General features: G+C 37.1%; 1 non-coding gene across 1 annotated transcript; it reads left to right on the forward strand.

Moving 5' to 3' along the window:
* Positions 1 to 3240: 3240 nt before the first annotated feature.
* LOC141609731 (small nucleolar RNA R71) lies at positions 3241 to 3348 on the forward strand. The gene has a single exon (XR_012527646.1). It is a non-coding gene; the product is annotated as a small nucleolar RNA R71 (small nucleolar RNA).
* The last annotated feature ends 23455 nt before the right edge of the window (positions 3349 to 26803 follow it).

Here is a 26803-nt window from a genome sequence, read left to right on the forward strand (position 1 = left end):
AGTGAACACAAATGGAGCATCCTTCAAGTGGAGATCGGTAAGGGGCTTAGCAATTTTGGAAAAATCCTTAATAAAGCGGCGGTAAAACCCCGCATGGCCTAAAAAACTCGTTACACCTTTAACATTCATAGGTGGGGAAAGTTGTTAAATGACTTAGACCTTAACCCGGTCCACTTCAATACCTCTTTCCGAAAAGATGGCCAAGTACCACTCCTTCATTCACCATGAAGGGGCACTTATCTCAGTTGAAAACCAAGTCAACTTATTCATATCTTTTCAACACCTTGGTCAAGTTAGTCAAACATGCATCAAATGTAATGTCATAAACATTAAAATCATCCATAAACACTTCCATAACTGATTCAATAAAGTCGGAGAAAATACTAGTCGTGCATGTTTGGAAGGTCGCAGGTGAATTTCATAGACCAAATGTCATCCTACGGTAAGCAAAGGTACCATAAGGGTAAGAGAAAGTGGTCTTCTCTTGGTCATCAGGGGGAATGGGTATTTGGAAGAAACCCGATTAATCATCTAAGTAACAAAAGTACTTGTGACATTTTAACCTCAACAACATTTGGTCAATAAAGGGCAATGGGTAGTGGTCTCTCTTAGTGGCCAAATTCAACCTCCTATAATCAATGCATATGCGCCATCCCTTCACAATTCGAGTGGATATGAGTTCACTTTTATCATTTTTGACTACCGTGGTCCCTCCTTTATTAGGGACCACTTGGACAAGACTCACCCATTTTGAATCGAAAATTGCATAGATACTTTCCACGTCCAAAAGTTTCATGACTTCCTTTTTAACCACTTCTTGCATGTTAGGATTCAATTGACATTGACCTTGGACACATGGTTTATGATCTTCAAGATGAATTATATGCATGCAAAACTTGGGGCTTGTGCCCCTCAAATCATCAAGTGTATAACCAATGACTTTGTTATGTGTTCTCAACACATCCATCAATGAAGATAATTGACTCTCATCCAAATGAGCACTAACTAAGACCGGACACATTTCCGACTCATCAAGAAAAGCATATTTTAAATTCAAGGGAAGGGGTTTAAGCTCGTGTTTTGTACCTCAACCGCCTTAGAAGTAGCAACCAAACCCATTAATTAAGAGCTTTCCTTATCTGGTAGTTCTTCTCTATCTAAAGCAACTTCCAAAGTATCAATTTCATCACCTCCAATATCATCATCACCTGCAAAAGATTCCAACAACAAGAGTAACTCCAAGGGATATTTACTTAAAGATCGAGGTAATGAGTCATCCACAATAACATCAACAACATCTATAACATCTATGGCATAACATAACTCTTCAAGCATTGGACTCTTTATGGCACTATTCAAATTAGAGGTGACCTTGTCATCACCTACTCCCAATGTTAATTTATCATTCTTGACATCGAACCGCCCCTACGGTATGTAAAAACGGCCTTCCCAAAATGATTGGGATTTGTGAATCCTCGGCCATATCAAGAACAACAAAATCAACCGAAACAAAAAAAATTAACCTTAACGGGTACATCCTCCAAAATACTCAGAAGGCGTTTTATAGAACGGTCTGCCATTTGCAAAGTGACACTAGTACATTTCAAGACACTCTTGTTCAACTTTTCACAAATTGAGTAGGACATCACACTCACACTAACACCTAGATCACATAAAGCTTTATCAATAGTTTAGGTGTCAATAGTGCATGGTATGAAAAAGCCACCGGGATCTTTTAACTTGGGAGGGGACTTATTGTGCAAAAGAGCATTACACTCGGCGGTGAATGCAATTGTTTCAACACTATCAAAAGTCCTCTTCTTAGTTAAAATGTCTTTCATGAACTTGGTATAAGAGGGTATTTGAGTGATTAATTCGGTAAAAGGAACTGTTACCTGCAAATTTCACCACTTCCATGAACTTACCAAATTGAGTCTCCTTTTCAGCTTTTGTCAATCTATGAGAGAAAGGCACTTGAATCTTTTCCAGCACTTTAATTTGATCATCTTTCTTTGGAGGAGCATCCCCCACATCTTCCACAACTATAGGCTCATCAACTTTCTTTGAATCATCAACCTTGTTTTCACCAACTACTTCATCATCATCCTTCTTACCAACTACCCCATCAATATTTAGCATAGGTTACTCATCATATTTGGTATCACTCCTTAAAGTGATGGCATTTGCGGTGTCATGAGATTGTGTACCTTGAGGTGGGAGTTGACCTTGTTATCTTTGGGCATTAGAGGTGGCAAGTTGAGCCATTTGAGTTTCAAGCATTTTGATGGCCGCATCCTTAGCTTGATCACTCTTTTACATTTGGGTTTGCATTTGATTGAAAATGCTTTTTTGGTTCTTGGCCATTTGCGTTATAATAGCCTCAAGCTTACTCATACCTTGATTATTTTGTTGGTAATTTAATGGTTGACCTTGAACTTATTGGTATTGAAAAGGTTGTTGAAATCCTTGTTGGAAATTTTGTTGTTGAATTGGAGGTCTTTCACCTTGACTTTTAAAACCCGGTGGCAGTGGCGGAGCCAAGATTTCCCGTTAAGGAGGGCGATAAATTTCAGCGGGGGCGAATTTGAAATTGCATAAGATAAATTTGAAATTTTTTCGAAAATTTAACTAAAAAATTGGGATTTTTCCATTTTTAGCGAGGGCGACCGCCCCAAATAGCCCCCCCCCCCCACTGCCCAATAGAGTGACTTGAGTTTGCCTTTGTTGTTGTGGCACAATTTGAACTTGATGTTGTGGATTGAGCACATTGGTTCTTTTATAGAACATATATGGATGATTCTTCATGCCTTCATTGTAGGTGTTTGAGAAGGAATTGTTATTTTGCCTAAAAATTTGATAGGCATTCACTTGCTCAATTGTACCCCTACATTATTGGGCACCATGTCCCACACCTCCACAAGCTTGACACAAAAGGATTTGGCTAGTGACATTGACATGTTCATGGATTACGATGAACTTGATCCTCGATTTTTAATTTGTTGTTGAAGAAGAGCCACTTGAGCCTTTAAAAGAGATATACTTAGATCCTCTTCCTTGGTCTTCAATGGGGCATTACGAGAATTGACATGTTGTGAGTCATGAACCACCATGGATTCAATGGTAGCATGAGCAATTTCCATATCAATGTGGTCAAATCTCCCATTGTTAGCGGAGTTTAAAACCTGGCGAGATTCGGCACAACAACTATTGTAGAATGTATTCACAAGAAACCATGGATCTAACCCATGATGAGGGCATTGTCTTTGCAACTCCTTGTATCTTTCCCATGCTTCATGCAAGCTTTCATCACCATTTTGACAGAACCCCGTGATTTAGCTTCTTAATTGTTGAGTCTTTTCCGATGGAAAGTGTTGGGATAAGTGTCCTCCGACAATAATGCGATCACAACTGTCGATCATGATGATCACATGTTTAAATCTCATTTTAAGAATACATGTGGGATGTAATATTTTACAGTCAACTGGTCCACACATATCGGTAATGATTGGCTGACTAGAGTTTGACATTACTGTCGTGCGACGGTGGTGATCAGTTGATCCCTTTAGGTCATACCTATAGGGAAATACTCTTAATTGATTATTTAATTAATCGTATGCCGATACGAGTTAATTAAATTGCTTAAAATTGACGGGTGATTTGTGAGTTAAGTTTACGTGTCTTATTGTAATTCGATTAAATTGGATACGGTCTAAGTAATCGAATTGTTTTATTACTTAGATAAAACTATTGTTTATGAAACAATTGAAATTGAAATTGAATGAATAATTTATTATAAATACAAGACGTTGTAATTTATAATTTGATAAACCATTTTTTTGGGAAAAGTAATTATGAATTACTAAGTCGATTTTTGTACATGACGTATTTTTATTAATACGTTGATTTTTAATATGTTAAAAATACATTACATTGTGACATGTCATGTAACATGTAACATATGACAAATTGACAAATGACAAAATATAAAATGGACATCCCATTTTATAAGTGCCGAAAAAATGGAGGGAATAAGGTTAATATTGTGTTTTGTTTATGTTAAGTGGAAAACATGATGATTAACCTAAAAGACTAGCTTTGCATGCCTAATTGCTTTTGTGAAGAGCATCTTGGCCATGCATTGGGTCCTTTTCCTTCCCCACTCGGTTTCCACCTAGAATAGACAAGGGTTTCCTCTCTATGATTATTCATTTTTTTTTCTACATAGAATTTCTAGTGTAAGAAATGAACATCATTCTCTCTACAATTTGTGAAAAATTCTAGAGAAATAAACTCACTAATCTCTTCTCTCTCAACCGAAAAACAAGAGAGAACAAAAATATTTTGTGTCAAAATTTTAAGTAAGACTAATCCAAATACTAGATCATATTATTTTAGTCTTTAAGAGGTTTCCTTGGGTATTCACTTTTGGGAGAGATTCTATACTTGAATCTTTATTCATCCATTATTTGGAATGCTCAAGAACTAACAAGAAGGAGATCTTGTTGGTGCCCATAAAACCGAAATCTCATAGTAAGGAAAATGATTTCTTCTCTTTTAATTTAGTTTGCATGCATAAGATTTGTAAATTAATTTTATGACTAAATTAATAGTAACATATATGAATATGTCGATATAATGAGATATAGATTTCTAACAAGCGGTATCAAGAGCCTTAGGTTGTTTGCATGCAAATCGGTTATAGGTTTTCCGAGTTATACGATTAACACATAAAACTTATAAATTTGTATTTATTATAATATATCACGAAATCAATTATGCATGTTAAAGTTTCTGATCCTAAAATGTATTTAGGATATTTTGGTTAATTTATGGATTTTTATTGTTCATTTTATTTAATAATGGCATTAAAATGTGATTTTATGATAAAAATGTCATTTTCGGACTAAAATTAGCTAAACTTCGAATTTTCCAGTGGTTTTTGGATATGTTTTCACATATATTATTTTTAGATGACCTGTAAATCTTCATAATTTTTGGAGTTCTTATGCTCGAAATATGGATTTTTCATGATAAAAATCGAATTTAAATGAAAAATAGGTTAATATGAGTAATATTTCGAATCTGATCATAGAAATTTAGTGTGTTGTCACATGAAATTTTACAAGATGTGTGTAAAATAATTGGCTATAATGAAGTCTTTATGCATGATTTATGAATTTTTGATGAAAAATCACATAAATAGTGACTTTAATTAGTAAAAATTGCTAAAACATACTTCATGACTAAGGAAAAACGTCATATGTTGCAGTTTATCTTATATTTCAGATCTAAAATTGAAAAGTTGATAAAAATAATTTTTCTCATATTTTTATGGTTTTAATTGATAAATCCGATAAACCGCAACATTGTTTTTCTCGATAAATTTCGAAATTTTTAACCTAAGTTTTTGAACATTATGAGTGTCATGGTATTTTTCCAGAATGTTCATGAGTTTAAATTTCAAAATTTGAATTTATTTGAAATTTTTATGATATATTTGAAGTTTATGGCATTATATTGTCATTTTAAGTTCTTTTATGAACAATATTAAGAAATATAAGTTAATTATTGTCAATATGTTAGTGGAGACTAATTTTGAGTCCTAAGATGGTTAGGATAATTAACTAGTACATAAATATGATTTTATGTAATTATTGTGATTTTTAAAAGGTTAAATCACGCAAATCCGTAAAAACCGATTAATATACGATATTGGCTCCTTAAAGGCGATTTAGCATAAAATCGGGCATGTTCATACATATTATAATGCTGCATTTTATTTATGATTGTCATAATTTTATTTTATGTAATTTTTGAATTATGTAATTTTACTTAGTATGGCCTTAGTTTTTAACTGATATTACCCGAAATGTATGGGAATATCGATTCGGTTGTAATTTATTGTGATCTCGTATCACCGTTTTGTAATTTAATAGATTTATTTTATTTTAATTACAAATGTATAATAGGAAATTATGTAATTTGTTATGTAATTTATTTATTCCGGAGATCCTTGAAGACGGTGCCACTTAAGAAGATGATCCATTAAAGACGGTGTTACCTCGAGATGCGTGCCAAAACCGAAGTTCAAGGGACCAATGGAGTTGGTTTCCGAATGTGTAATAGTTTATTAGATTTACTATTTTTAGGAAGGCCATACTAGGATTTAATTTATGCTTTGCATTTTATTTATATGTTGCATGCATCGCTAAATCGCCATAACTAAACATGCATTTTAAATCGAGTTTATCCACCGTGTCAATTACAATTATCGTAGTTCACCGCTTTAGTTCTCTTAAAACGTGATAGATAATAAATTGACATGACCTCTCGCTAAAATAAACAATTGAGACTTAGCCTTACCAAAAAGTAGAAACCATGAAAACCTATTTCGAGAGGGAGTGCACTCGGCCACACCGGGGTACAAACCTTGTTACGTAGGGGAAGTGGGTGATAAATGTCTATCCACCGAATTCATGTTGATGAGGGTTTCATCGGCCACACCGTGCCCAAGTTAATGTGGGTTTGGATCATGGACACATTTATTCGAAATTTGGATTGAGCTCAACGGAAGTATTCGTGACCGTAGTCGCATGTGTTCCGGGCTATAGATAAATATTAGAGTAATTTTATCGACCAAGAGTTCTAAAAGTAGAATTGTGGACAAGGCCCTCGGGAACTACGTCCGCGGGATCCACACTAAGCATAATCGACTCGAGGTTCTTTCGAATCGAATTAAGACATATTAGAGTCGCCACCAAGTTTTTTGGGAACTTGGAACCGTTCAAGTCAACTTTACACCTTTCATCGAAAAGCATAAAGCCATCGACTACGAGTGATTAAAGATAAAGACTTGTACCCTATATCACTCGATTTGAATGACTCTCGTAATCCAATGGTATTTAGACGAATCCATAAACCATAGATCTTGAGTAAGGGGTGAGGGTACGTGTTGGGAAGCCCATAAGGACACCCAACCCCGCCCGTCGATAACGGCCTCTACTAAGTCAAGTGTCGGATTTCAAACAAGGTCATAGCTACTACGATGTATGATATGCAAACGTTGTTTTAACCCTATCATGTGACAACAATTTCTATGTCGTTTTAGATGCAACTAAACTAACTTTGTCAAAGTTGTAATTTAGCATGTGGGTTGATTGATCTAACAACATACAAAACAAAGCAAGGCTTAAGGGGGAATGGGGGAGCCGTTGGGATCTACCTATTATAAACCAGGCATTTCATGCCGACGCAACGATAAATTAAAGATACAACTCGATCTAAATACAACGCTATACACACGACGCAAAACACGGCCATTCGGCCTAGAAAACCGTGCACAAAGGGGTGACTCACGGCCTACATGACACACGGCCTTGGGTCACTCCTCGTAATGCGTGCTTTCACTTAATCTCATCGAATTAGGCATAAGGCTACGCACCAAAGCATGCATTAGCATAAACCGGGCCATGTTGCTTTAAACAATATGCGGTTTACTACGCTCCTACAAGCATTGGGGAACAACCGTCTAACCAAACAAGACTAAGGTTTTTTTGAAGAGGTTTTGACTCAATAAAAGTAAAACAAGCTCGAAAATTACAACTCGATAAACAAATTACAAATTACAAGTAACGAAACAACGAGGAACAAAAGGTATAAAAAAACGAAGCAAGAAAGACAAAGAAGATGGCCAAGCTCACGGCCCAAACCACGACCACCCTCACGGCCAAGACAAGGCCATCCTAGTTCCTAGGTTAGGTTCATTGGTTAGATCGAATGATTGCGAAACGGATTAGAAAACGAGTTAGAAAACAAGTTATAAAACAGGTTGATCGATTGAGAAGAAACGCGCGAGTGTGTATTCTACACGGCCTAAAGGGTCCAATTAGGTCACAATATCATAAGATTAATGCTTACTCGTCGAGTGTTAATAGGAAGGTGCTAATCACGCACTCCTATGCTAGCGAGAAATCAAGTGATAAGAAAGATGTATTCAATTAGGTTATAGAATTGTTAATCGATTTTAAAAGCTATGTCGATGCCACCTAACATGTCTAATTAGGTTATTAAAATGATCGAATGTCGTCTAAATACGTCATATGTTAACAATCAGAGGTTAAACTAACATACAACGGATCCTAGGGTGTGTCGAGTTGGCCGAAATAACAAAGGGGTCAAAAGCGAAGAGCGAAGTTAGAAATTCGTTTTATTTATGCCCTACCTTGAACACGAGGATATGTAAATGAGACGGGGGTGTACGACCGACTGAAGTAGCGGTTTATTTTCCCATCTCAAGTCAACGCGGGTGTTCATGGTGGTACTTTAACTCATACTCGGACTAAACTAGTTTCATAGTTAATTTAAACGATAAATAAAGCGATAAACAAACAAAAACAAACTATAAGAAAAACAAACATAAAAACGAAATAAAAAAGGAGAAAGAGGAGGATTTGATGCACCCTCAACCTACATGTATCGTTGACACCGTCTTGGGTCGTAATCGATGGTAGATTTTATCTCGAGAGGCCGTCGTCGACGAAGAAACAAAGCAAACACGCGTTTTTTGACAAATCTGGACAGCAACTTTCAAACGATGATTTCTCCCTCGTTTCACGACGAAAATTCGATTTAAAAGATGTTTTGAAAACTAGAAAGAGAGGAGAACAGAGATCTTAAAGCAACCCCTGCTCGTTTTGAGTTATTGGGCGCGAAAAATGAGCACAAACAGAACTGGACAGACAAGAACAAACCGCGAAAACAGAGTGTATAACACTCTGTTTTTCGAGGGATTTCGTGTACTCTCAAGGGCAATTTGGCTCGTAAATCTTTGTCTAATGTGTAGATAGATGTTATGTGGTTAATTAGGAACAAGAAAATCGAGTTTTGATGGAGGTTTGAGGGAGGAACGAATTGTTTTTCGAGGAAGACACACAAACAGTTTCAGTTTGTATGTCGGTTTTGTGGAGGGTTTTTGAGAGGCAATTAGGGTTTGTTTCTGAGGTTCAAAGCTTGTAAGTGATGGTAGGATGTGGGGAGAACTTATAGGAATGAATGTATGGTGAAGGGGTGGTATTTATAAGGAGTTAAAGTAGGGTAAAAGAGAGGGAGAGGCAGTCGGGCCTGCTGAACATAGCTGCTGTCCAGCAGCTTTTGGGGGGTTTTCTAGGGTTCGTTTGGGGGTTTTTCTTGGTGATTAAGGTAAGGTAATATGGGTAGGATATTAGGGTATGGGTTAGGGTTAATGGGCACGGGTTTTGGTGGTATTTGGAGCGGGTTTTGGGCTCGTGATTTGAGCTATAAAACAGGGGGGCTGCTCGTGTATATGCGGGCTGTTTGGGAGGTGTTTGGGATGGAATTTGGGCCGTGGTTATGGGGGTTCGAACAGGGGTGGATGGGTGGTGGTCTAGGTTGGTTAGTGTACTCGAGATTCGTGCCAATTCGTAAAGAAAACGGGCTCAAAAACCGAGCTAAAATCGTGCTCCAAAACGCGTGGTTGAAACGAGTTTTTCTCGATTTTTAAATCGATTTTTCAAATCAATTAACACATTAAAATAAATGATTTTTCAAATCAAATATACTCATAAAATGATTTTTCAAATCAAATATTTATTTTATTTTCAATAAAATAAACTCAAGAAAATAAATTCAAAACAAAATAAATTGAATTGAAATCACCTTAAAAAAACATTAATTTAAATATCATTTAAATTAATAAAATTCTTCATCGACGACGCCCATTCTACATCGTAAAACGAACCCAAATAATGACAATGACAACTAATAAATACATGTGTCCTATCATCATCGGGTGTTTGTCGGGTTCTCTATAAATTCCAATATCGACGGATACGGGTATCTACAGAGCCCCCACTTTGACTGAGGCTTGGACAAGGCGAAAGTCAAAGTATACCCCAGGTCCCTCTCGACCTGAGGATTCTTCGGGTCGTTTATAGTCCATTAGACTTGCGTATATAAGCTCGCCAGCCATAAGAAGAGATCATACCTGAAACTTCGCTGGGGACTGACTCTTGCTTCTGTTACGTCGAATTATCATCGTTGGTCATCGACCCATAAATTGCATATATGGTGGGTTGAGCCTTATCCTTAGGCGCCTACGTATCCGTTTCTGACGGAATCAAACCCGCGTCGTAGTTCGGCAACTGCTGACACATGCCCAAAGTTTATCATCTGCTGGCGTATGTCCAAAATTCATCATCTGTTGACATTTGCCCAAAATTTATCATCTGCTGGCGCTTGTCCGAATGGGACGGGACTTTCCGAGGAGGTTGCCGCCACTGTCATCATTTTCTTTCAGCTACGGAATTCTTCCATTTCATACTCTTGTATTGAATTGAATTCTTGGTGGATGTCATCCTTTACATCTTGATAATGGTCTCTGAAGCCAAGAGCCCCCAGTTTGCAATGGCTCTAAAGTCGAAGACTTTAGAGCCCCCAGTTGAAGCATATCCTGCTATATTTGAAACATAGAAAATGTACTAGCAATAATCATCACATAAGCACATTTGGATCATCGATCTTGAAATTGGATTATTTGAAATACTGGGTCATCGACCCAAAAATTGAATTTGAAAATTTGAATGATTGGGCCATCGACCCGAAAATTGAATTTGAAAATTTTGAATGATTGGGTCATCGACCCGAAAATTGAATTTGAAAATTTTGAATGATTGGGTCATCGACCCGAAAATTAAATTTGACATCACTTGGTATGTTGGGCCATCGACCCGCAATTTGAGTTTGAAAGACTGGGTCATCAACCCGAAATTTGAACATGTTGAAAATTTTGAATAATTGGGCTATCGACCCAAATTTTGAATTTGAAATGAATCATTTGGATGTTGGGTCGTCGACCCAAAAAGTTTTTGAAATTTCGGAATTCTGAAATCTTTGGCATTTTGAAATCGAACCTTGACGGGTGAGCACGAAATACGACTCAGACACTCTGTATGACCCGTAAACAACGTGGGCGTAGCCCGCTACCGTAAAACGAAAAAGGAAAATAAAACCGTAAGTGTGCACGGGTTTTAATTCAAATATTGACTTGTTGAGGGTAGAAATGTAAATTGGCCATTCTGGCGCATCCAAAAGATGGCAAATAGGAATCACAAGGCCATCGGACTTGAGACACAGATATCGTATGGCATGGGCGTGCTCCCAAGGGCACATGGGAATCAAGATCACTTGGCATTGACAAGGTGGATTAAACTCACGGAGCAACAACGTTAGCTTCGCCTAGACACTAAACACAGACTGATTTTATGAGCACAGTTGGACATCACACATCACTCTTGTTGGGAATATTTTGCCACTCTTCTCCTCGCCTCCTTTCTTTTCAGCGAGTATTCATCATTTCTTGCCACCGCCTTCTTACTTTTCAGCGGGCTTTTACTATTTTTCTTCCACGCCTTCTTTCTTTTCAGCGGGTTTTTCATATTTTCCGTTCCCAACACAAACCCACATCTATGTGACTCAGCATCTTTGCCTAAACCATTAGATAAAGCTCATTCTGAGACTCGGTACTATTCATCCGAACCTATATCCTCATCCTAGCCTACATCGAGTGCTAAGACCGACTCAAACAAAGGTGGCTTCATTTGGACTTGGTTAAGACCCGTAAGAAACTGACAAGATGACAACTTGGTTGATGAGTGGATTGAATCCCTTATTCGAAGGATCGCCTACGTATTCGCGTGGAGCGAAATCAAATCCGACGTAGTTCGATCATGGTGCATAAACATGGCATTTTGATTGTGTGTACACACTCGAAGGTTTCACCTAAGGTATCATGTCATATCCCATTCTAGCCTGTAAAGTACCGTTAAATCCCGTGTTTGGGGTTAGGTGTAAAAGGCTTGGATCTTTTGGGATGTGGAGCTTGGTAATAACAAGTTGGAATGGTTAACCATCATTCTGAAGGTTTGTTTTGTGGTGCTAAGGCCAAGGGCTATGGCTGCTGATGTGGTTGGAATGGGTGTCTCGGGTTTGATGAAACCCGAGTACAAGTGGGTTGGAAATCGATGTGGGTTCAAATTTCCATGTCAGGATCCTAAAGGCTGGGTGTAACAACACAAGTGGAATAATTCTAAAAATTCCCGACTATCCCCTTGTAACTGTCTCAGGAAGGACTTAGAGGGTAAAGAGGTTACTACTTAATCTTTTGGGCTTCGCCCATTGAACTTCAACTATGGGTACTTGACTTGACTTCTGGCTTCCGTAACTTCGACATTCAACCAAAAGCATTCTGCAATAACTTCAACATCTTTTTTCTTTTTTTCTTTTTTTTTTTCTTTTTTTTTTCTTTTTCTTTCATCACTTTTCTTTTTTCATTTTTCTTTTCTTTCATCCTTTTTTTTCATCTTTTCATTCTTTTTCATCTTTTTTTTTTTTCTTCTCTTCTTGAAAATGGTCTTCTATTCATTCTCTTAGTCATAAATGGATACACCTTGAAAACTGGGCTTCGCCAACTAATTTGGGTAGGAACTAACAATTCCTTGTTAGAACGGGTTGATATCTTCTCTCTTCGAGATGGGATGATTTTGTTGGGGAAAAGGCTTGCCTTCCATCATCGATAGGGAAACAAGGAGCTAGTCCGGGTTTGTCATAGAATCATCTAAAAGCTTGTCACAAACATTGGTTCAGATGGAGGTTTTCTACCACCAGACATGGAATAGGTAAAGGAATCAAACACGGGATCCTAGTGTACCTTACATTTTGAAACGGGACATATTTCTACCCCAGGATGCCTTTGAGTGTGTTGTGCATTTTATCATGTTTCGGAATGATTGAGGATTGGAAACAAGACATATTTGGAAACGAAACTGCAACTTTTATTGGAATGACAAATGCTTAACAAACTCGAAGGAACGATTCCTAGGACACACCCTAGGTCATCGTGGAACAAACGACTCAACTTCAAGAAAAGAAAGTCCTAGACTCGACTCGACTAAGATAAGAAAACAGATCCCGACTCATGATTTTCAAATCTAGTTTTGAGCTTTCCCTTGTTCAGCTGTCAGCTTAGATGCTCGGTTCTGGTCCTTGATCCCTTTGATGGTCTGCCTCCATCCCGAGGTAGTCCTCTGAGGATCTACGCCAGTGATAAAGGTTGGTGAACCGAATTGTCTTTTATTAACTTCGTTAACGAGAGGAGTACATTCTAGAGCAAGACTCCTGACTTGAATTTCATTCTTCGGGTTTGGCAAGAATTCAAAGCAATCCACAAATATTTTCCCGATAAACACCCCTTTCAAGTGACATGGGCGGATAAGATGGGAATAATCGACATTGTCTTCGACAGAAACAAAGTTGGCGTGATCGCCAAATGGATTGGTGATGTTATTGGGTTTAACAGTTGGGATCGGGAGTGTTCCATTCTCGATCATGTCTTGAATTTCGTGCTTTAGTCGATAGCACCTTTCAGTATCATGGCCTTTCCCTTGATGAAAGGCACAATAGGCATTTGGTTTATACCATTTACCTTATTGATCAGCGGGAGGGTCCGGAGTTGGACCAATAGGCTTCAGCTTTCCTTGGGCTATGAGCCTTTGGAGAGCGTATGTATAAGTGCATCCGATATCGGTGAATGCCCTAGGTGTTTGGCGCTGCGGTTTCTTCGATTGCCCTTCTAAGAGATTGATGGCTTCATCAATATGGGTCGTTGTTGGGGCCTTGGCCTTAGACGATGAGGCCCCTTGGTACCCTTTCGGCTTTTCGGCCTCTGCCCTTATGACATCATCTTCTACCTTTATCCCGATTCTTATCAATTCTTTGAAAGAGCCAAAATTCTGGTATTTCATAGCATTGCGGTAAACAGGTCGTAAATTCTTCACGAACTTATCTACTATTTCGACTTCATCAGGCTTCTTAGCTAGTTTCACGCTTTCAGCGCGCCATCTTGCGAGGAATTCAGTAAAGCCCTCTTTTTCCTTCTGTGTCATCACTTCCAAAGTCCTTATGTTGGTTTGAATCTCAACATTGTCGTCAAGATAGTGCTTACGAACTCCACCATAATATCTTCGAAAGTGGGGAAGTTCTTGAGGTCAAGATTATAGAACCACGCCTTTGGGTGTTCACCCGAGATTGGGCGAAAATTTCGGAGAGCATATCAGCAGTACTCCCTTGATGCTATGTACCCTTTATAGGCCTTAACATGGTGGACTGGATCTTCGGTGCCCTTGAACTTTGGGATGTCAGTGAGTACCATGTTCGTGGGCAACTTATCCTGAACTGGGGCATAGGCCCTAGCATTCTCATAGTGGATGTTCTTCTCCTGGGAGAGTTTCAAACGGTCTTCGATGAACTTGAACCGTTTCTCCGGATCGATCGAGGGTGGAGGGGAATCTTCACCCAGCTTAGATTCGATTGCGTCCATTCGGGTCATCATGAGGTTCACGGCCTCAGTGAGCTTGTTAACAGCATCTTCCATTGCTTGACGTCGGGTTTTTGGCGGCCTTTCTACAAGAAAACCCCGTACTGAGTCAATATTTAAAGTAAGAGCCCTTGCACACTTAAGGACACGACCCCAACTTGACTCAAACAAAGACTCGACTTGAGACTAACTAACCAAAGGTTCGACTCACGGTTGGATTTAGACCTTGGTTCATATTAGACTCGGCAAAACGACATGACTCAGACTGTCATAGCACGATTCTAAACCGGACTCGGTGTGACTAAACCCGTGATTGGACCAACATAGTCCTTAGGTTCGGGCGAAACGTCCTAAAGGGCCTAGCTTGGATGTTTCTGTGGACTATCCTAGACCAAATGGTCGACCAACATGACTCAAAGCCCAAGAGGTGAGCTTGGGTGACCCAACAAGGTCGTGTTCTAGACTCTTAGAACGAAACACACCCGGCCTAACACGGCCATGACCTGGACACGACTTGACGCATTTCATGCTTGGTTGAGGTTCGAGAGGCATTTTGGATTGGTTTTGAAAAAAAAACGAAAGATTGATTCGAAAATGAGATTTGAAATGGGCAGCATGCCGGCTATAAAAGCTCATTTTGGGCCGAAAATTCTAGTCTTATTTGGCCAGCATTCCGCGTTTTTTTTTTTAAAACCATGCTAGTTTGAAAGTAAGTTGTTCAAAAGTTCGGTTTTGAAAAGGACATGGGAAATTTCAAAAAGACTCGGGAAAACAAATTGCACATTGTCCTTCTCATGTTATAAGGATGTATGCCCCTAGACATCTCTAAGTCTCGGCAAGTCTTCTACAAGAAGGTCTATGCCCTCCATCCTTTTGCGGTCTTATAGAGCAAGGTGTCTTAAGGTAGAGTACCTAGAAGATCGTCCCCACCATCAAGAACCATGCGAGGTGAAGTGGAAGCGAGCAATGTGCAGCTTCCTAGCATAGTGGGACGTCGCCCCCCACGCATCACGAAGAAACGCTGGGACGGCCCGGGCAAGTCCTTAAGGGTTTATGCATGAATCGTAGCACTATGAGTAATGTTTTACTTTCCAACACTTTCTTTTCAAGTTTCACCTCGGAGGAAAAGACCCTAGAAACAAAGTGTAACTAGTCCTCTTTTCCCCGTGAGTCGCCAAATCGTGGACAAGGCCCTCGGGAACTACGTCCGCGGGATCCACACTAGGCCTAATCGACTCGAGGTTCTTTCGAATCGAATTAAGACATATTAGAGTCGCCACCAAGTTTTTTGGGAACTTGGAACCGTTCAAGTCAACTTTACACCTTTCATCGAAAAGCATAAAGCCATCGACTACGAGTGATTAAAGATAAAGACTTGTACCCTATATCACTCGATTTGAATGACTCTCGTAATCCAATGGTATTTAGACGGATCCACAAACCATAGATCTTGAGTAAGGGGTGAGGGTACGTGTTGGGAAGCCCATAAGGACACCCAACCCCGCCCGTCGATAACGGCCTCAAATAAGTCAAGTGTCGGATTTCAAACAAGGTCATAGCTACTACGATGTATGATATGCAAACGTTGTTTTAACCCTATCATGTGACAACAATTTCTATGTCGTTTTAGATGCAACTAAACTAACTTTGTCAAAGTTGTAATTTAGCATGTGGGTTGATTGATCTAACAACATACAAAACAAAGCAAGGCTTAAGGGGGAATGGGGGAGCCGTTGGGATCTACCTATTACAAACCAGGCATTTCATGCCGACGCAACGATAAATTAAAGATACAACTCGATCTAAATACAACGCTATACACACGACGCAAAACACGGCCATTCGGCCTAGAAAACCGTGCACAAAGGGGTGACTCACGGCCTACATGACACACGGCCTTGGGTCACTCCTCGTAATGCGTGCTTTCACTTAATCTCATCGAATTAGGCATAAGGCTACGCACCAAAGCATGCATTAGCATAAACCGGGCCATGTTGCTTTAAACAATATGCGGTTTACTACGCTCCTACAAGCATTGGGGAACAACCGTCTAACCAAACAAGACTAAGGTTTTTTTGAAGAGGTTTTGACTCAATAAAAGTAAAACAAGCTCGAAAATTACAACTCGATAAACAAATTACAAATTACAAGTAACGAAACAACGAGGAACAAAAGGTATAAAAAAACGAAGCAAGAAAGACAAAGAAGACGGCCAAGCTCACGGCCCAAACCACGACCACCCTCACGGCCAAGACAAGGCCATCCTAGTTCCTAGGTTAGGTTCATTGGTTAGATCGAATGATTGCGAAACGGATTAGAAAACGAGTTAGAAAACAAGTTATAAAACAGGTTGATCGATTGAGAAGAAACGCGCGAGTGTGTATTCTACACGGCCTAAAGGGTCCAATTAGGTCACAATATCATAAGATTAATGCTTACTCGTCGAGTGTTAATAGGAAGGTGCTAATCACGCACTCCTATGCTAGCGAGAAATCAAGTGATAAGAAAGATGTATTCAATTAGGTTATAGAATTGTTAATCGATTTTAAAAGCTATGTCGATGCCACCTAACATGTCTAATTAGTTTATTAAAATGATCGAATGTCCTCTAAATACGTCATATGTTAACAATCAGAGGTTAAACTAACATACAACGGATCCTAGGGTGTGTCGAGTTGGCCGAAATAACAAAGGGGTCAAAAGCGAAGAGCGAAGTTAGAAATTCGTTTTATTTATGCCCTACCTTGAACACGAGGATATGTAAATGAGACGGGGGTGTACGACCGACTGAAGTAGCGGTTTATTTTCCCATCTCAAGTCAACGCGGGTGTTCATGGTGGTACTTTAACTCATACTCGGACTAAACTAGTTTCATAGTTAATTTAAACGATAAATAAAGCGATAAACAAACAAAAACAAACTATAAGAAAAACAAACATAAAAACGAAATAAAAAAGGAGAAAGAGGAGGATTTGATGCACCCTCAACCTACATGTATCGTTGACACCGTCTTGGGTCGTAATCGATGGTAGATTTTATCTCGAGAGGCCGTCGTCGACGAAGAAACAAAGCAAACACGCGTTTTTTGACAAATCTGGACAGCAACTTTCAAACGATGATTTCTCCCTCGTTTCACGACGAAAATTCGATTTAAAAGATGTTTTGAAAACTAGAAAGAGAGGAGAACAGAGATCTTAAAGCAACCCCTGCTCGTTTTGAGTTATTGGGCGCGAAAAATGAGCACAAACAGAACTGGACAGACAAGAACAAACCGCGAAAACAGAGTGTATAACACTCTGTTTTTCGAGGGATTTCGTGTACTCTCAAGGGCAATTTGGCTCGTAAATCTTTGTCTAATGTGTAGATGGATGTTATGTGGTTAATTAGGAACAAGAAAATCGAGTTTTGATGGAGGTTTGAGGGAGGAACGAATTGTTTTTCGAGGAAGGCACACAAACAGTTTCAGTTTGTATGTCGGTTTTGTGGAGGGTTTTTGAGAGGCAATTAGGGTTTGTTTCTGAGGTTCAAAGCTTGTAAGTGATGGTAGGATGTGGGGAGAACTTAGAGGAATGAATGTATGGTGAAGGGGTGGTATTTATAAGGAGTTAAAGTAGGGTAAAAGAGAGGGAGAGGCAGTCGGGCCTGCTGAACATAGCTGCTGTCCAGCAGCTTTTGGGGGGTTTTCTAGGGTTCGTTTGGGGGTTTTTCTTGGTGATTAAGGTAAGGTAATATGGGTAGGATATTAGGGTATGGGTTAGGGTTAATGGGCACGGGTTTTGGTGGTATTTGGAGCGGGTTTTGGGCTCGGGATTTGAGCTATAAAACAGGGAGGCTGCTCGTGTATATGCGGGCTGTTTGGGAGGTGTTTGGGATGGAATTTGGGCCGTGGTTATGGGGGTTCGAACAGGGGTGGATGGGTGGTGGTCTAGGTTGGTTAGTGTACTCGAGATTCATGCCAATTCGTAAAGAAAACGGGCTCAAAAACCGAGCTAAAATCGTGCTCCAAAACGCGTGGTTGAAACGAGTTTTTCTCGATTTTTAAATCGATTTTTCAAATCAATTAACACATTAAAATAAATGATTTTTCAAATCAAATATACTCATAAAATGATTTTTCAAATCAAATATTTATTTTATTTTCAATAAAATAAACTCAAGAAAATAAATTCAAAACAAAATAAATTGAATTGAAATCACCTTAAAAAAACATTAATTTAAATATCATTTAAATTAATAAAATACTTCATCGACGACGCCCATTCTACATCGTAAAACGAACCCAAATAATGACAATGACAACTAATAAATACATGGGTCCTATCATCATCGGGTGTTTGTCGGGTTCTCTATAAATTCCAATATCGACGGATACGGGTATCTACAAGAATCGATTAAAGCGTTAATCCACCGAGTTATATTGATAAGGGATTCATCGGCCACACCGTGCCCAAGTTAATATGAATTTGGGTCTTGGAATCATTTATATTAGTTGGGTAGAGGTCACTATATAAATGCTCATATCTTGTTAAATTATTTACAAGTATTATTATAACGATAAATGTTTTGTTTTTCATTATTCCGTTATCATATTGTTCTATTTCTTTACCTCAATTTATATACGATATCATTTCGATTTTTGATTCAAATCTCCATTAAAACATCGTAACTAAAGACAAATATGAATTTGCTTCTAAAACCTCATATGAACCATTGCTAAGGATCTCTTGTGAAGAGTATAGATAGAAGTTATACGTAATCAAAAGGGTTTTTGATTCTTGACTAACATATCTACTTACAATGAATTGTTTTTCATATGCTTAATTGAGTGAAGTACTTTGAAACGTTTTGGTAACTAGATTTGTTTGAAATCAAAATTGACCAAAATGCCGCAACCACTTCAATGAAAGTTTTAAGCCTAAACAAATGAATTTAAGAGTAGTCTTCATGAAATTCAATTATGCTTCTCTAAGCAAAGATTCATTAAAATGAGTGGGAGCATTCTCTTAAACCGTTAAGAAAAGGACGAAGTTCAAAGAAGTAAAATTAGAATGGAATTGATACAAGGTAATGTTAAAAGTAAAGTTATTGAGAATAACGATACTAAGCCTATGAATCCCGACCAATAAAGTTTCCATTGTCTTAAATGTTGGACACTAGAAAGGAAACTACCCCAAGTTGTTAAAGAATAAGCAAGTTAGTTGTGGGACATCTAATAAGACTTAGTTCTTTATTTATTTGATTGACATAAATTTTGCTAGTACTACTTCGTCAATATTAGAAACCGGTGGTGGTTTTCATCATCGTACTTGATACATAGGATGATTAGAATATGACGACTAACAACAATGATGTTGAGAGATAGAGTCATTGTGTAATCAATCTAGTTTTGGGTTTATAGTTGTATTTAATTATGACTATTAAGTGCATAAACTCTAAATAAGAATATAAACTTGTTAAGAGACAAAAGAGGTTTCACTTTTGTGGCCCTATACACCACGATTTGATGTATGGCTAGCCCATTATCAAGGTGATTATATTCTAAACCAAACTAGGATGACATATCATGTAGATGATGGAAGACTCAAATTGGTGACCCAAGATTAAACCTTAAATTCTGGAATGATGAACGCAAAGAGTTATCGAGTACTCTTGAAACCAATAGATCTTATGGTATATGCGTATCTTGTATTCAAAGCAAGATATCTCGTGCCTTTTGGTTAAAAAGGAGATCGAGGTTGTAAATCATTGATCCAAAATAGGTTGATCATTTTCTTTTACCAATGATTTAAGTTGACGCTAATGTGTTCACTTAATAAGGTAAATAGAGAAATTTTTGAAGAAGTTCAAAGAGTTCAAGGAATCACGATTTAATCGTGATGGGATTATCAAAGTGAAGACTTTGATATAAGCCAAATGAAATGTGATATAGTATCACAAGTTAATCTCTCTTAACACACATTATGGGATAATGTGTGGTTGGATAAGAAATCAAACGCTATTCGATATGGTTTGGACTTCAATCAAGTTACTTTGAGTTACTTCATCCTTTTGGGGATTTTATCATTTTGTCTAAATTATTTTTCCACTAAATCTAAAACGAATCATATGAGATATGAAATGGTAGGGTATGTACCATGTTTGTAAGCTTACACAAGAAACAAATGCTCATTTTTCCCTTTCATTTATCACGAGTACAACGGGTTTGTGGCTTGTGAAGCTGTCTTCCTAAAATACAAGTTTATTTCTAGAAGACAGAGTGGGAGAAAATATTCCAAGAGCCACAAAGAATGTTATGTCGCAAGAAACTGGTCTTTATGTCGCAAGAAACTGGTCTTTCTTGGCTACATGAGACGTTTTGTGTAAGAAGTTGTTTCTTCAAAACCTAGGAGGTTAAAGTTATCACTTGTTGAAGATGATGAATTAGTGTTACTTTTAAGAAAGTAAAGAGCTATTACAACTTACAAAGAAATTGTTTGATTCAAGTTAATTGCTTCTGAAAGTAATGAACATATGACTTACATGAGAATGTTTAAGTCACAACTCAATACAAGGCTTAGAGCCATGAAAATCCGAAATAAAAGGCTTGATTAGTGACAAAGAGTTTTACACAAATAAAGAGAGATTTCAAAGCTTGATTAGTGGCAAAAGGTTTTGCACTAGTTGAAATGCTTAAGTCTATTTGGATGTTCTTAGGGATTGTGTTTCATTATGAGGATATACATACAGCAAGTGAATCTAAAAGCCACTTCTTCAAAAGAAGGAATGTATTCAATACATGTCATGAGTTTTATAGATTCTTACAATCCTAAGATAATGTGAAACTTAAGAGATGGTCTTGAGTAGGACATCAATGAGTTGGAGTCAATGATTTGATCATGGTATAAAAATTTTCCCGATAAGTAGAGAAGTTGTGTTTATACATGAAGTTTAGTGGGAGTTACGGAAATTTTAAGTAGTCTTATATGTGGATGACATATTGATTATTGGGAATGATTTAAGACTAGGAGAAAAATAATAAATCTTAATATCCGGATTTATGGAGATAAATCCACATGATATTAATGTCAAATAAGGAGTCTTATGTTGATAAGGTTCATGACTAGTTCAATCGAATTGAACATATTTGATTGATTCTATTTGCTTCCGCTGCCGAATCAATTAAATAGGAAATGATGTATAACACTTCATATACTTTGAGTATGATGAATTGTTTCAAATCGAATTTAAGTAATAGTTATCTAGTAAGCCATAAAGACTACCTTTAAGTGCTTGCAGAAGCATTAAGGATGTAAAGCAAAGTGTTTTTGATGCAATTTTGTGTAAGGGGTATTACACAAATGACAATTGACAATTGAGATTGCGCATGGTTTCCGACAAAACCATAATCAAAACACATTAGGATGGTTAAGGAACCATTGTGGCTATGTTATTTAAGAAATAGATTTGCTAGAATCGTTCTAGGCAATAAAGAACAATGAGAGATATTTACAACGGAAATTGAGTACACTTGCAATCATGAGATGTGCAAGAGGATGGATCCCGCACACTGTGAAAACAGTGGGAGCTATTCTAAGGCTAGAAGGCCTATGTCTTGATTGGATCTCGACACGTACTCAGAAAGTTTTTTAATGCAAATGTATACATTACAAAGGAAAACAAGTATGTAGTAAGGTTGAGTAAGGTACAAGAAGTTGATAAAACCTACTAACCAAAGCCTTCTCATGGGCTTAACATGATGAGTCATGTCACATGTCATTTCAATTGCATTGAGATGAATAACTACATATAAGATGAAAATGGATTATAAAATTATGAAGTAGTAATCAGGTATTGACTATTTATATGATAATCACATTTGTCGTTCGAGTTTTTAAATCAAAAAAAAAAAAACTCCTTTTTATACTTTGTTACATCCAAATGGGTTGTAGAGACAATATTGAACCCTGTTAAAGTGAACCCGAATTAACATAGTATTCGCTCATAGTCACTTGTATGAGGTGACGTCTCGAAGTGACTAGAGTGTGATGCGATTGATGGCAAGTTCAGTGCCATACAGTCATGTGAGATGACTAGTCGATCACATAGGCAGACTGTTAGGAACACTTTGTCGGGCTAATGACCGCTTATAGAGTTCTGGCAAATTTATATAGCCTGGTCGTGGCGAGAGCTACTATAGTATTCTAATGAGTCGATTCTTTTGACTAAAGACTGTTCGCCTAAGGTGGCACAGTTTCAGATTAACTTTGATTTGTGTTACTACGACCTTCGTAAATGAGGTCAAATGGGCATATTTTGGGTTATGATGGCTGTGGCTAGTCGAAGGGAATAAGTGCGATAGGAATTGTCCACCCCTTGTCAGGGTTATAACAATATCTCAAGGCCACTCGAGGAGTAATGAACTGGAAATGCGTGGCCACGCTCGGAAGGTATCTATGGTAGATAACTCCGGTCAAATCAGTTATTCTCCAGATCGAGGAAACCACTCTCGATATGATCACTTGCAAGTACGACCCGAAAGACACCTTGCATTGAGTGGGAGATAGTAATAGGACAAAAGAATTGGTGACGCACATTTGTCGAGGACAAGTGGGAGATTGTTGGGATAAGTGTCCTCCGACAATAATGCGATCACAACTGTCGATCATGATGATCACATGTTTAAATCTCATTTTAAGAATACATGTGGGATGTAATATTTTACAGTCAGCTGGTCCACACATATCGGTAATGATTGGCTGACTAGAGTTTGACATTACTGTCTTGCGATAGTGGTGATCAGTTGATCCCCTTAGGTCATACCTATAAAGAAATACTCTTAATTGATTATTAATTAATCGTATGCCGATACGAGTTAATTAAATTGCTTAAAATTGACGGGTGATTTGTGAGTTAAGTTTACGTATCTTATTGTAATTCGATTAAATTGGATACGGTCTAAGTAATCGAATTGTTTTATTACTTAGATAAAACTATTGTTTACGAAACAATTGAAATTGAAATTGAATGAATAATTTATTATAAATACAAGATGTTGTAATTTATAATTTGATAAACCATTTTTTTGGGAAAAGTAATTATGAATTACTAAGTCGATTTTTGTACATGACGTATTTTTATTAATACGTTGATTTTTAATATGTTAAAAATACATTACATTGTGACATGTCATATAACATGTAACATATGACAAATTGACAAATGACAAAATATAAAATGGACTTCCCATTTTATAAGTGCCGAAAAAATGGACGGAATAAGGTTAATATTGTATTTTGTTTATGTTAAGTGGAAAACATGATGATTAACCTAAAAGACTAGCTTTGCATGCCTAATTGCTTTTGTGAAGAGCATCTTGGCCATGCATTGGGTCCTTTTCCTTCCCCACTCGGTTTCCACCTAGAATAGACAAGGGTTTTTCCTCTCTATGATTATTCATTTTTTTTTTCTACATAGAATTTCTAGTGTAAGAAATCACCATCATTCTCTCTACAATTTGTGAAAAATTCTAGAGAAATAAACTCACTAATCTCTTCTCTCTCAACCGAAAAACAAGAGAGAACAAAAATATTTTGTGTCAAAATTTTAAGTAAGACTAATCCTAATACTAGATCATATTATTTTAGTCTTTAAGAGGTTTTCTTGGGTATTCACTTTTGGGAGAGATTCTATACTTGAATCTTTGTTCATCCATTATTTGGAATGCTCAAGAACTAACAAGAAGGAGATCTTGTTGGTGCCCATAAAACCGAAATCTCATAGTAAGGAAAATGATTTCTTCTCTTTTAATTTAGTTTGCATGCATAAGATTTGTAAATTAATTTTATGACTAAATTAATAGTAACATATATGAATATGTCGATATAATGAGATATAGATTTCTAACAGAAAGTACTTTTGATAAAATGCAAGATCCAATGAATCCCAATCGTTAATATCCATTGCGGTTTTGTCAAGGCTATTAATCCACAACTTAGCCTTATCTCAAAGAAAAAGGGAAGAGTATCTTCCTAATTTGAGCTTGAGTGACACCCGGTTGCCTTATCATCGGGCAATAGTCACAAAAAATTTGGATATGCAAATTGGGATCTTCCAACGGTCCTCCACCAAATTGCTCTCTCTCAGCAAGGCTTGTAAAAGCCGGCTTGATTTCAAAATCTGTCGCTTCAATTTGGATGGTGACAATACCCCTAGGAAGCATAGACGCGGTTGGCTTGGAGTGATCGAATAGACAAACCATCTTCTTGATTGGTGTTATTGACATAAGAGCTTCCTCCTCTTCAATAACTTGGATATCCTCTTCGTAAGATTTCCTAGCACTTTCAAGACTTTCAAGAGATGTGGCGTCAGAAATCTTCTTAAGGAAACATAATCGTCTATGTAAGGTTTCTCGGGCTCAAGATCGATTTAAAGTAGTTCTCCGATTTGAGAGAACCTGGGCATAAGATAACCACCTAGAGAAGATTGTAAGTAACGGTCTCAAGGAACAAGTGTTCCCCAAGACAAACAAAAACAAGATAAAATTCAACAAATCACAAAGCAAACAAAACCGTGCTTCCTGGCAACGCCACCAAAATTTGATAGGCTTATCGTGTACCTCACAAAGATACCCTAGGCCCGCTTGGCTAACAAACACATGTAGTTAGGGAACTAGGATTCGATCTCATTGTCTCCCTCAAGCACGCGCTGGGTTCGAGCCTCACTCAAGGCATTATATTTTTGTGCTTTGAAGGGTTTAGACTTTAAACCCAAGTAATGTACTAATTTGTGTGAAAGAATTAACCATTCCCACAATCCTAAAGTTAACTATATAAATAAAAAAAACTTATTCAAGCTATATTTTCATAGCCATCAATTTCTCTTGTGGTTTTTTTAAACATAGACAATTTTAATTATCAATCATGGGGCATTCCTTGGAGATTAAAAGAAAAGTTACACTACCAAAAATCCATATTTTATTTGTCACATACTGTTTTTTTTAGACTTGTACGATATATCTATCTATAAATATAATAAAAAGGGAAACCAAAGCACAAAAATTCACCATTCTCCTTTTAAGAGCATTTTAACAAGCCACATCATCATCAATTTTTTTAGAAAAGAAAAAAGTTAAATAAATTTAATGCATTAAACACAAATAAGGGTACAACAAGCCTTAAAATTTGGGCTTTTAATGTAAAGTAAACAATAATAATATCAAATCAAATAATAAATTTTAAATTTTGGGGTTTGATTGTTAGAATAAGTTATACGATAAATAACAATTCACATTTCATCACTCTAAATTTTACGTTATTTATAAATGTTATCCCATCTTTTGCTATATGCCCCTCAATTTAAATTAGTTGGATACATAAAGAGAGTTGAAAAAAGTGTTTTTTAACATTTTTTCGTATAAAGTCTTCAGATATTTTAATAGCGTTGCAAAATTAATATATCGTATTACATGGATCATATAGAGTATTCCATGTAAATTTTTCTAAAGCCACGTTATCGAACAATAAAAATAAAATGCATTTTGATGAGAAAAAAATAAACTAAAGCAAAAAAAAACGTGTGGCATGACAAGTGAGAAACAAACAAAAGTAATAAAAAAAACAACAAACAAATTTTTTTTATTGAGATGAAACAAAATGAAAAAAAAAAATAGATCGAAAGAATCAAATACATCAAGTATTACATATCAATTTTTTTAAAAATATAAATAGAAGCACATACCCCAAATGCACATGTGATTTTCAGGGGTACAAAGAAGACAACAACAACAACAATAGTAACAATAATCACGGCAAAATACTAATAAAACATAGCAAAATTCGTTGCAAAATACTAATAATCCGTGACAAAAATTTAGTAAATAGTGGTCATATATACATAACATAATTATATTTTGACAATATATCATGACAACATACGTATTGATTAATAAAATTTTTTTTTCTTATGGGGCCTTTTTGTCCTCAGAGCCCAATGCAATCATAATTCCGACCTTGCATAACACTACCAACGTCACAACGTAGCTAGTCCCGTGAATTTCACGGGTAATAAAACTAGTTAGTAATGTACGAAGTAATCACTTTGGAGTACTAAACTTATCATTATTCATGGATCAAAATGATAAAAAAAAAAAGTGTGGTCTTTTAAAGGACACTACAACAACCGAAAAAGATAGAGAAAAAAAATTGTGGCCCGCACCTGCAAGGTCCTAGGTCCGCCACTAATGAGAGGGCATATTTTTGACAAACTTAAGAAACTCATAATGTAAGGCTTTATTTTTAAAGTTTCTAGTGACAAACCCTAAAGTAAGAACCATTGTCTCACTTATTGATAGATCTCTCTTTTCTTGGAGAATAAGTTGTAAGACCATCACAATGAATCACGGTAAACTTTCACAATTTGATTAGTTCTTGTTTTCTT

The sequence above is a fragment of the Silene latifolia genome, chromosome 10 (genome assembly GCF_048544455.1).
Source record: "Silene latifolia isolate original U9 population chromosome 10, ASM4854445v1, whole genome shotgun sequence".
Lineage (NCBI taxonomy): Eukaryota > Viridiplantae > Streptophyta > Magnoliopsida > Caryophyllales > Caryophyllaceae > Silene > Silene latifolia.